The 12,294-nt window shown below is 41.3% G+C and overlaps 1 protein-coding gene across 12 annotated transcripts in view; it reads right to left on the reverse strand.

Moving 5' to 3' along the window:
- Positions 1–12,294, reverse strand: part of R3hdm2 (R3H domain containing 2) — a 118,158-nt gene that overhangs the window by 65,216 nt on the left and 40,648 nt on the right. For 2 of the 12 annotated variants that reach the window (XM_060370947.1, XM_060370948.1), the window contains one exon: positions 6,119–6,178. The exons of the other annotated variants lie outside the window; for them this stretch is intronic. The gene's annotated coding sequence lies outside the window, so the exon portion shown is untranslated. The remainder of the gene's footprint in view (positions 1–6,118; positions 6,179–12,294) is intronic. 12 annotated transcript variants of the gene reach the window in all.

Here is a 12,294-nt window from a genome sequence, read left to right on the forward strand (position 1 = left end):
TTCAGTATAACTTACTTGATATTTGATCCATTTAAAATCCTAGATTTGTTTTTTGATGGTCAAGATAGCTCAATGATGGTACAGCACAAGGCCCCCAGCTCAAACTAGGTACCACCACTCTTCTCCCAAATCAGTTTATTTTTTTTAAATATGGCATTTTAAGGAATCTTCATAAGCAGTATTTCCTACAAACTGTACATTCTTACATATATATGGAGAAAGACCATGAGCACACCACACTGCCAGGGAAGTATAAGGAATGACTTTCCAAGGTGGGCACCAGGGGCAATGTCCAAATGTCCAGATGGGAGTAAGATACCTTCTTTTTTTTTGACAGATAAGGATAAGAAACCCCACGAAAAGAATAACCATTACAAATCGGCAAGCTGTTTCCTCAGTGACTTCTGTGCAGGCAGAGGCTCTAGGCTGACCTCAGAAGAAACACCTGCCAACCAGCAGCACCAGCTCCCCATCAACATTACAGTGGGGGCTGCTCTCTAAACTGCAGATCTTGCCAAATTTAGCTCCAAAGCTGTAAATTTAGCTCAGAAGCCCTCCTGCATATAAACATTAGATTGGGCCTTGAGAGCCAAGTCTGTATAATAAAGTTCATTCTCCATAGATTTACCTCAGAAACTGTGAATTTTTCTGTTCACAATGTAGAACTGGCTGGCCTAGAGTTCACTATGTAGACCAGACTGGCCTCAAACTCAAACAGATAGGCCCGCTTCAGTGCTGGAATTTAAATGTGTGCTAATAGGCTAGGCAGTCAGCAGCTCTGGATTTTAAAAGACTCTGATATTAACATAACAAGACCACAAGCCTTTACTAGGGAAGGGTGGGGGAAGAGAGAGAGGGGAACCAAGTATAGCAGCCAGGAGGCTAAAGATTAAAAAAAAAAGGGAGGGGGGCCTAACCAAACCATCTGGATAATATAGAGAAGAGCCTCTGGGAGAAAGGTAGCCCAGCCCCTGGGTTGGAAAGCTCAGCTTAGAGGGTCGTGTATGCTGACCACACCCTGTAACAGGTAGGAACTGAGGGATACTGGGAGAATTTGGTGGCAAGGTACACTTTGCCTGTTCCAGGAATCTGAGGACCTGGAATTTGAGGCTGGGGTGGGCTAGTAAATCTGAGGCCTATGTGGTGAGGTTCTCTACAAAAACAAAAACAGCAAACCCAAACCAACCAAAAGATGAATGATGGTCAAAAAGGAAAAAGAGCTACTAATCTTTTCAGAGTGTGTGTGTGTTCACAAATTGGCCTCTGAGGCTGGATTAGAAAAGATAATCACTCCCTTTGCCTCTGGAGTGCTGGGTTTAAAGGTATATGGCTCAAAATCTGGCCATGATACTTAAGAGGGCCAGTTGTGTCAACACACATCTGAAATGCTTACAATAGACTTGCATTCATTTTAGAAACTCGTTATTTTTTACAGCTTTAAATCCTGTTCCTCAAAACTTACACGTGAGGTCTGGGATGTAGCTCACATGTCATGCAATAAGGTTCCAGGTTTATTCCTCATACCACCCCCAAAAAGGGAAGACTGGCCAGATGACTCAGCAGATAAAAGCATTTGCCATGCAAGCCTGATAACCTAAATTCAGTGGCCAGAAATAACAGAAAGCAACACACAGTGACAAAGACAGAACTCCCAAGAAGCCTATGGAACAGCTGGCCTAAAGTTCAAGTTCAGCAGGTATAAGAGACACCCTGCCTCTAGGAAGGTGGATGGAAGCTGTCCTGACTTGCATATGTGCCTCATGGTGGGCACACACAAATATAAATAAACATGTGAAAACACAAACGTATAATTCTACTTGATTTCTAAATATTATAATATGGCCAATGTTAATTCAGTATCTAAAATATCTAGGAATTGTGGGATGAGGAGATGGTTGAGTCAGTAAAACATAAGGCCCTGAGTTTAGATCCCAGCACCCATGTAAGAAAGATGGGCCTACAATCCTAGCACTGAAAAGGCAGGAGGGAGACCATGGGCTCACTGACCAGCCAGTCTACTCAATCAGTGAGTTCCAGGTTCATGGAGAGACTGCCCTAGATAGCACTCAACTGTTAGCTTGACAACAGCTCAGAGTTGGGGGAATGTTAATTGGGGGACTGGCCAGATTGGATAGGCCGGTGAATAACTGTGTTGAATGCTGACTGCCATGGGAGGGCCAAGCTCACAGTGGAAGCACCATCCCTTGGCAGTCGGTCTTCCCTGGGCACCCAAGAGCAAGCTTGTGAGTGACCAGTATCAGCATCTCATGGATCTGTCTCAAGCTCCTACCTTGAGTTCCACCTTGGCTTCCATGGTGATGGACTGTGGAACTGTAGGATGAAATAACCCTTTCCTCTCCAAACTGCTTTTAGAGCAGAGTGATTTATCACAGCTACAGAAAAGCAAAATGGAATAGAGAACCTGTCTCAAAAAAGAAGTGGATAGCTATAGAGAAGAACATGACAATCTGGTCCTTTTGCTCCACAGGCATATATGTGAGTCTGCACACATGTACATACATACACACACACACATACACACGGGGTGGATAAATAAATAAGAGAGAGGCACCTAGGACCACATGGCAGAAGAAAGAAGAGGACTGGCTCCTACAGCTTGTCCTGACATCCTCACACATGCCACGACATCGGTATGCTCACATATGCACACAAGACACAAAATAAATACAATTAAAGAACAAGAAGATTTACTTACAAAATATCTCAGTTTATAAGAGCACTGGCTGCTCTCCCAGAGGATCAGCGTTCCATTCCCAGCTCCCACATGACAGCTCCCAACCATCTGTACCTCCAGTTACAGTTACCCTCATCTGACCTCAAGAACTAGGTATGCATGGGATGTACATGCAGCAACACACTCATACACATAATAAAAATGATCTTAAAAAAGATTAGGGTTTAGAAGGAAGAAGGGAGCAAACGTAATTATATTATAATCCCCAAAATATTTTTTAAAAGATTTATTTTATGTGTGTGAGTGTTTTGCCCACACATATGCGCCTAGTACCTGTGGAAGACAGAAAAGGGCATCAGATCCCCTGGAACTGAAGTCACAGATTGTTGTGAGCTGCCACGTGGGTGCTGGGAGCTGAACTCAGATCCTCTGCAACAGTAGCCAGTGCTCTTAACTGCCCCATTAAATTTAAAATATAATTTTTTTTTCTGATTTTTCGAGACAGGGTTTCTCTGTGTATGGATTTGTAGACCAGGCTAGCCTCGAATTTACAGAGTTCCACCTGCCTCTGCCTCCCCGAGTGCTGGGATTACAATCAGGCACCACCATGCCCAGCTAATAAAAATTTTTTAAGGTATAAAGTGATTGTGGAAGGCACTACACCAGACTGTCTAGTCCTGCCCCAACACATACACACACATACACACACAAAGTGTTATGGGACAGCTTTTTTGTTTGTTTTATAGCACGCGTGTGTGCGTGTGCATGTGTGTGAATGTAAGAGACAGATTGTAGAAGTTGGTTCCAGGGATTACACTCAACCCATCAGACTTGGCTGCAAGCATCTTTACCTGCTGAGCCATCTTGTTGTCAGTCCTCTAGAGCTATTTTAAAGCTTTTTTTCTTTCTCTTTTCTTTTTGGGTTTTCAAGACACAGTTTCTAGGTATAGCCTTGGCTGTCCTGGACCAGGCTGTCCTGGAACTCACAGAGATCCACCTGTCTCTGCTTCCCCAGTGCTGAGATTAAAGGTGTGAGCCACCAGCTTTTTAAAGCTTTTATATATATCACCTTTTCTTTTTCTTTGTTCTGACCTCAGGATGACATCCTTGAACTGCCTCAGCCTCTGCTTTGTGGTAGGATTATAGGTATTGGTTTTAAACTTTTTTCCATTTAGGGGTGTGTGTGTGTGTAGGCAGGTCAGAAGTAACCTGTGGGAGTGAATTCTTTTGGCTTCAGGGAATGAATTTAGGTTATCCAGACTTGGCAGCAAGTTACCTCCCTTACCCACAGAACCACTTCAGAGCCCAGGCATTTTTTATATTAATTCTTAAACCTTAAACAAACAAAACCCTTAGCCTTTCCCCTTAAAAAAACACCTAGGAAGTGGGTACTGTTATCCTCATTTTACACATGAAGAAATTGAAAAATCTAGTAATTTAGCCAAGATAACAATCAGCAATTGGTAAAACAAGCATTCAGTGAGAATACTTTTCTTTGTTTCTTTACTTAATTTGGGTTTTTCAAGACAGGGTTGCTCATGCGTAGCCCTGGGATCTGTAGAGCTGGCTGGCCTTGAACTCAGAGATCAGCCTGCTGGCACACCCAGAAGAACAGCACCATGCCAAGAAGAATGCCTTTCTTAAAGTGAAACTATTAACAAAAGAGGAAGCCAGGAAAAAGAAAGAGTTAAATTTCAGTAACACAGGGTTCAGAAACGGTGTCATACCAACATCTCCAGAGCCTGATATGACACACCCCTGTAATCCCAGGATTTGAGAGGTATAGGTAGGAGGATCAGGGACTCAAGGTCATTCCTGACTATGTGGCAAGTTTGGGACCATCCCAAGCTATGTGAAACCCTCCCTCAAGTAATTTAATACGTAAATAAAAATCATACAAAACAGTCAATGTTGCTAGCATGTCCTTCCAACATATATCATATTTTCAATTACTCTTAAGTTATGCTAATACACCCTTTACAAAAACTCATGATCTTTCCCTAATCCTCTAAAAAGGAGAGGGTGAAAGAAAGTGAAGGGTAAAAAGAAACTGTAATCTTACTTTTCTAACATCTTTAAGAGCTTTTTTCCTTGACCTTTTTCTAAAACCCTGATAATTAGAAAACAAAGACTTAATTAAAAATAAGACACTTTCAGTTGAAATAAAAATGATCTTTTGGTAATTTTTTGCTTGGAAATGACTGAAACATTTAAGAAAGTCTAGATATACCGTACCTACCCCAAATCAAAGAAAAAATACATTTTAAAAAACTGTCATCTTTTAAGTTCCCAGCAGTTCTTTCCCCCTCAAAGGCTATTCCTGTTCTAGTTGCAGACTGGGAACTGCTCCCAGTGACGTCAGAGCAGTCTCCCAGCAACGGTTAAGGAGGGCTGTCCACCACAGGGGTTTCCTGAAAAGCTAATGAGAAATTACCCACATATTTGCTACAATATCAAGATACAAGATGTAGAGGAGCTGTGCTGACTGACCTTACAGCTACTATTTTTCTATAATAAACAGGTCATTCTTCCAGGGTGCTCATCCTTTACTCTAGACTTACACCTTTCCTGCCCCCATCCTACTTCCGTCTAAATACAGTGAAATTCTTAGTGTAAAACATTTATGGATAATATACCACAGAAAAATAGAACTGTATATAATCTAAGCTAAACATCCAAAACTAATATTTTTTCACTTCTTACAGAGAATTCAGGATAAGTAGCAGTACAGACAGAGAAAAAAAAAATCAAGATAGAAAATAAACAGGCATGTTCTTAAAGGTACAACTCGACTTTTGCTATCCCAACATACATCTTTTACAGAAAGGTGACTCTAGTCTCCTGAGTTCTCAGACTGACCTCTGCAGTAGCCCTTCAAAGACCATCAGTATTATAATGAAACTGTATGGAAGGAACTGGAAGCCCAAACACAGACTCCAAAACCAATGACCTAGGGCTGTTATTATGCTCACAACGAGGCTTCTTCTACGTGGCAAGCCTTTCCTCAGCTTTACTTTAACCGTATAGATTCAAAATTTTACTCTGAACTACAGTGGCAAGGACCTTTATATAACTACCTATTTTGAGGTCTGGAAAACAGCACACAAAGTGATCAGGATCAGTATAAACAGTACAGAAAATCCCAAATTCTAAAACTTAATTTTAAATTAACAGCTTCTGGATTCTAAAACCCTCATGAGCTCTTTTTCCTTCTACAATTAGAAATAGCAATTAGGTAAAATTCATTAGCAACAGCACTCACAGGGTTAATTCAAGCACTCTGCTTCAGCAATCCCGACTCTGGTCTAAGCCTGTTGTAAAAAAGCAACAATCTAGGATACCCCTATCACTAAAACATCCCACTTCAGCTTCAGCTCTATTCAGTGGTACCCATTATCAGCAAGTCAAAAAGAGAGAACGCACCGCTTCAGATCGATTTTCCTTCTTCCTTCTCTTCGTCCCCTCCCTTTCAGAAGAAAAAGACTGCAAACAAAATAATACGTCACTGGAGGTAGAGGGAATCCCATCTCTGCACTCTTTAGAAACCAAAGCCAGCAAACAAAAACAAGTAAATTATAAGAAACAAATAAGCCACCCAAAATTAGATGTGGCAAACCCAGAGAAACTCATAACGACCTCAATACATCAAACAACATTTGTAGAAAAATGGCTTAGCAAATTATTCCCAGATGTTTATAATCACAAAAGCTCCCTCGATACGACAAAGGCGACATATTTCTTAACACATTTGAAGAGTAGGGGACAGTTACATAAAGACACAGGACACAGAGGCATATTCACCAGCCAGGCATGGAGAGCTGAGTAATGACACGGTGAAGGATATTTATAGGGGATTCCCTGCTTCCTGCAATGTGCGTCAACAGCATCACCAAAGAGAACAGAAATCACCGAGATTCTCATAAGCAAAATTTGAATGAAGCATTGCTTAAAATAATCATGGAAGTAGAATCTGCATACAGTACAAGTTTTAGCAAACCTAATATTTAAAATCTTTTAAAGATTAAAAACAGTCCCTGAAGATATCCGGAAAACCCACACAAAATTTAATATTTGAAAATTTAATTTCCATAGTGTGTATCATCCAGTTAAATCAACAATGATATTTTTAAGTGCCAATTTTTGTCACCTCTTCCCTCCCAGCCTGTGAAGTCCTAGGACTTTTATTTAAAGAAAGAAAATTATTCAAAACTCACCCCAGATGGATATGCACTTACACCAAGATGGAGCTCACATTATTAATGGAGACCTCATTGTAAGGATCTGTTCTGCCGGAATTTTGCCGGAAGAAATCCTTCTGGGAAACCTGTGCCACCCCCTCCCGCCCACAGTCCCCAGCCGCCCCCCTTCACCCTTGAATGAAATGATACTGATCCTTGTTGCTGCTTCTCCAGCTAATTGCTCTGACGAGATGCTCTGAAGCAGACCATGGTCCAGCTGTTCTAAGGGATGTCACCCAGAGCTCTGCCAACAGACAGACAGACAGTCTGAGGCACACACAAGGGGGAGGGGAAGAGAGAGAACACCCCCTCCCACCTCCTTTTCTTGCTTTCATTCAAGTACTTCAGTGGCATGCCTGCCTCCACACTGCTCTGAGGACAGCTTTTAAAGACACAGCAGCAGCTCCTTTTTGCTGCATATGCTCAGGTGCCAAAATAGACTTTTTAGTGAAGAATAATGATTTGGGGATATGTACAAATTTGCCTTTAAATTTATCCTGACTTTTTCTCATCTGCAAAATAACTGAGGTCAAAGAAATGATTTTTACCTAAAAGCTATCAGGCTCAATTTTAAAATGTAAAACAAAGACCAAACACAATTATAGAGAATTCTCTTCCGAGCAAGCTATATTTAGTAAAATAATTTTTCATTTGGGGGCAGGAGATAAGCAGCATGGAAGAGTAGTAGCTATCTGTTTCTCCTCCCATATTGGCCCCCAAAAGACCAAGCAGAAAACTATAAAATGAGTAAATACAGACAGGATTGGACCCTGGGGAAGTAGAGAAGGAAACAGAGAGGGGGGAGGGGACAGAGAAAGAATGAATAAAACAGAAAGAATGAAGGAAACAGAGAGGGGGTAAGGATAAATATATTAAAATAAATGATTAATTCAAAGGAGACCACAAGAAAAGAGTAGTAATTGTGAAAAAGATAAAGTATGCGTGGTGAGCAATGGCAGCTTACACCTGCAATCCTAACACAAGGAGGGACGCAGGAGGTGAGCTTTTTGAGTTCAAGGAGACTGTTCTGTTGCTGCTGCTGCTGCTGCTGTTGAGACAGAGCCTCACTATGTAGCCTTGGCTGGCTGGAACTCACAGATATGACACTGAACCTGCTCCCTAACTGTTGGGATCAAAGGTGTGAGCCAACACACCCAGCAGAGGCTCATCTAGGGAGGGAAAAAAGCCAGAAATTCCAGAGCCTGAACACCATTTCAACGAATCGGCCCTGGAGCCTCTAATTGAAATCCATCGTGGTGGCTCACACCCATAATCCCAGTATTCTTGTGGCCTGGAGCTACAGAGTTTGCAGCCTGGGCTACAGAAACCTGTTTTTAATAAACAAACAAAGTAAAGTGTGGCTCAGGAGTAACAAATTTAAATGTGCCTTTCAGATTCTTTTTCTCTTCTCTTTTGGGTCCCTTCTTTTCCTTCATAAAGAATGAATCCAGAACCTTGTGCATGCTAAGAATGCACTCTACCACTGAGCAATACCTTCAACTCTAGAAGGCCCTAATTTAAGTTCCTAAAGAAAAGTGGTAATAATATCTATTGCTATAGAAGGCAATGGACCTTAGAGGTAGTGCAAAATCTGTAATAACATAAAATCAGTATGGCTAGAGCCAAGGCAATCTAAGGAAAGCAAGAATAGTTGTTAAAAAGACTAATCCATTCACACACCTTTAATTCCTGCCCTAGGGGGCATAGGGCAGGCATATCTGAGATGAAAGGCTGCTGGTTGTTTGTTTGTTTGTTTGTTTCAGTTTTTTTCAAGAAAGGGTTTCTCTGTGTAGCCCTGACTGCCCTGGAACTTTCTGTAGACCAGGCCACTCCAATTCAAAGAGCCGCCTGCCTGTGCCTCCCAAATGCTGGGATTAAAGGCATGTACTGGTACTAATTAATTGACTGACTGTGTGCATGCTTCAGACATAGCACAAAGGTGGAGGTCATTGAACAACTTTTGAAATCAGCGTGTTTCCTGCCATGATGTAGCCAGGCTTGTGGCCACCCTAAATTGTCTCACCAGTGCCCATTGGTCATTGTCCCCCCCCCACACACACACACGCTGGTCATTGTTAAGCAGAGGAATGACAAGTTCTGGACCTATATTTCCTTGTGGCCTCCAATTTTTTTTTGTTTGTTTGTTTGAGAAGTTTATACTATACAGAGAATCAATAAAATACTAAAGTAGCCAGGCGGTATGACCCACACCTTTAGTCCTGGCGCTTGGAAGGCAGAGGCAGGAGGATCTCTGATCTACAGAGCATGTTCCAGGTCAGCCAGAGCTATTACAGGAAAACTCTGCCTCAAGTCTCAAGTATATTTGTATGTTAATATGTAATTCAGAATTTATGTAAGATGTTTCATGGTAACTCATCATACTTCAGTATGAAATATGGTCATTCTGTTAAAAAAAAATCCACCATGCCAAATTGTAGTGGTTCATGCCTTTAATCCCAATACTGGAGAGTGGAGGTGGAAGCAGGAGGATCTTTGTGAGTTAGAGGTTAAATAGTGAGTCAGCCAACTAGACACAAAGGAAACGATGTCTCTTAAAAATCTTGGGGAGGGGGGCTACCTAGGTGAGTTCTTGGTGAATTCTGGGTGGTCCATATGAAAAGAAGATCTGAAGAATACTAGAGTGGGGGTCTTAAACACACTACATACCTGAGGCTGGCCTTGAACTCCACCTTCTAAGTACTGGCATAACAGGCATGTTCTACAATGCCTGAATTTCTGAAATGACTTTGGAATCACTAACAAAGGAAGCTGATAGAACTTCCAGAATGATTTCACCTGAATCAAATGTTTACTAAAAGTCAACACAGGGGAATGGAGGGATGGATTAGTGGTTAAGAGCACTGGCTGCTCTTCCACAGGACCTGGGTTCACTTCCAAGCACCAACATGGCAGCTCACAGCTGTCTGTAACTCCAGTTCCAAAGGATACAACTCCCTAACATAAACATACATGCAGGCAAAACACCAATGCGCATTAAATGAAATTAAAAAAAAAAAAAAAAGCAAGCTTGAAGGATTCAAATAAATATCCAGACCCTTATAATTACCCCAAATTCCAGGAAACAATCTAAAATTATTTGGCTATGTGAAAAATCAAGATAATTTCAATTTGTGTAAGACAAGACATGAAAAATCAAAATTTCAAGATGAATTAATTCTCTGATAATGACCTTTAGGCACATATTATACAAATGTTCCAACAAAGAACAACACTCTTAAGCTACTGAAAAGATAGGCAGCTTCAGAAAAGAAATAGAATATATATCCAGAGAACTAGAAACTCTAGAATCACCAACTATAGCAACTAAAATACAGATGATTACCTGAAGTGTAAAACAATACAATTGAAGATCAAAGATTAACACATAATATAAACAAAAGACAAATACAGAAAAGCACTTGACAAAATTGAAAAACAATCTATAATAAAAATGTTCATGAAGGAAATGGTCTTTAAAAGCATAGAAAACAAGAACAAAAACAAGCTCTCACTGTGTAGCTCCAGCTGGTCTGAAGCTTTTTTTTTCTTTTTATGAGAAAGGGTTTCTGTGGAGCCCTGGCTGTCCTGTAACTCACTTTGTAGACTAGGCTGGCCTTGAACTCAGAGACCCACCTACCTCCGCCTCAAGCACAGGGATTATAGGCATGGGCCACCGCCACCTGGCTTAGTCTGGAACTTTCTATGTGGACCAGGCTAGCCATGGACTCACACTGATCCTACTATTTTTGCCTCCCAAATCTTGGGATTACAAGTGAGTCACGGTGCCTGGTTCAAACTGCCCTGGTTTACTACAGTTAAAGAAACTTAAAGAATGGTTTCTTTACTAGAGTCAGAAAAGGCCAAGGCTGCCCACTGTCACTCCTATTCAAGATGACAGTGGAAGTCCTAATCAATGCAATAAGCCAGAAGAAGAAACAAGGCACAGATTCAGGGAGGAAATGCAGCTGCTCCTATCCGAAGACAACCGTCCACATTAGAAAAGATCAAAACGGCAAAAACTGAAGTTAAACAAAACCAAAAAACTTTCTCAAAGTAGAAAATGTGTTCAGCTAGGTCATCGTAGGACAAATTGACAAATCAGTCAAATGCCCATAAATTTAGCATAAACAATTAAAATATACAATAAAATTCCATTTATGGCTGGGCAGTGATGGCATACACCTTTAATCCCAGCCCTTGGGAAGCAGAGGCAGGTGGATCTCTTTCAGTTTGAGGCTAGCTGGTCTACAGAATGAGCTCCAGGACAGCCAAGGCTACACAGAGAAATCTTGTCTTGAGAAACCAAACCAACCAAAATTAAATGCTTAGGTCCTGAATGACTACCAGAAATGAAAGATATCAACAACGCAAATAGAAGAGATGAGAGCCTCTAGCTAATTACATCTGGATCTCTCTTTGAGAAAAGGGTTCACATGCAGACCCAACCGACCCAACTGTGGATTCAAAAGAAAACATTGTATGAAAGGCTGAGGCAGAAAGATGACATGTTCAAGACTAGTCTACAAGCTACCTATGGTGTTCCGGCTACAGTGTGAAACCTTGACTCAAAACAAAACATTACAGCTCTGCAGATTAAGTAGGCTTTTCTTGTCACTAGCTTTAAAACAATGCAGTGTATCAACTGTTTCCACATCATTTACACTTTATTAGATACTGTAACACTGAAGCACATCAGGGGTTTTGTAGCTAATTCTCCCAAGGGAAAACTACTATGACTTTACATAGAGAAAATAGTGATGATTAAAGCCTAATAGACTTGAAGGCAAAAAAGGAGGGCTAGATGGTACAGCAAGCATCAATACTTTCAAAATATTTCCCTGTAAAGAGAATGAGGTGAAGGTGGGCGACGGTGGCACATGCCTTTCATCCCAGCACCTGGGAGGCAGAGGCAGCAGGAACTCTGTGAGTTCAAGACCAGCCTGGTTTACAGAGTGAATTCCATGCCAGCTGAGAGAGAAATGAGGTGGATGCCAGAGACAGAACTGTTGAAAGTTATTTTTACAAAACTGTGCTTGTTTCTCTTTTAACCCCACTATCACACAAATAATTGGGACTCCATTATATTATTTTTAAAAGCTTCACAGTGCAGTAACTGAGCTGTTACTCATTTCTTAATCCTTTAAGCTATCTACTTTCCTCCCAGCATACATCCTTGGACTTCGTAGTTTTCCTGCTGAACTCTCTCTCTCTCCTGGTCCCTCCTGGACCTCTGCCCATAGCTGAATCCTCTGGCTGATCCCCAACTTCCTCCTCTAACTCCTCCTCCCCTGGCTGGCAGGAAGTCCAGCCCTATTCTCCCCTGATCAGCAATTGGCTATAAGCTGCTTTACTGACATATCA

Source organism: Meriones unguiculatus, chromosome 17 (genome assembly GCF_030254825.1).
Source record: "Meriones unguiculatus strain TT.TT164.6M chromosome 17, Bangor_MerUng_6.1, whole genome shotgun sequence".
Taxonomy (NCBI): Eukaryota; Metazoa; Chordata; class Mammalia; order Rodentia; family Muridae; genus Meriones; species Meriones unguiculatus.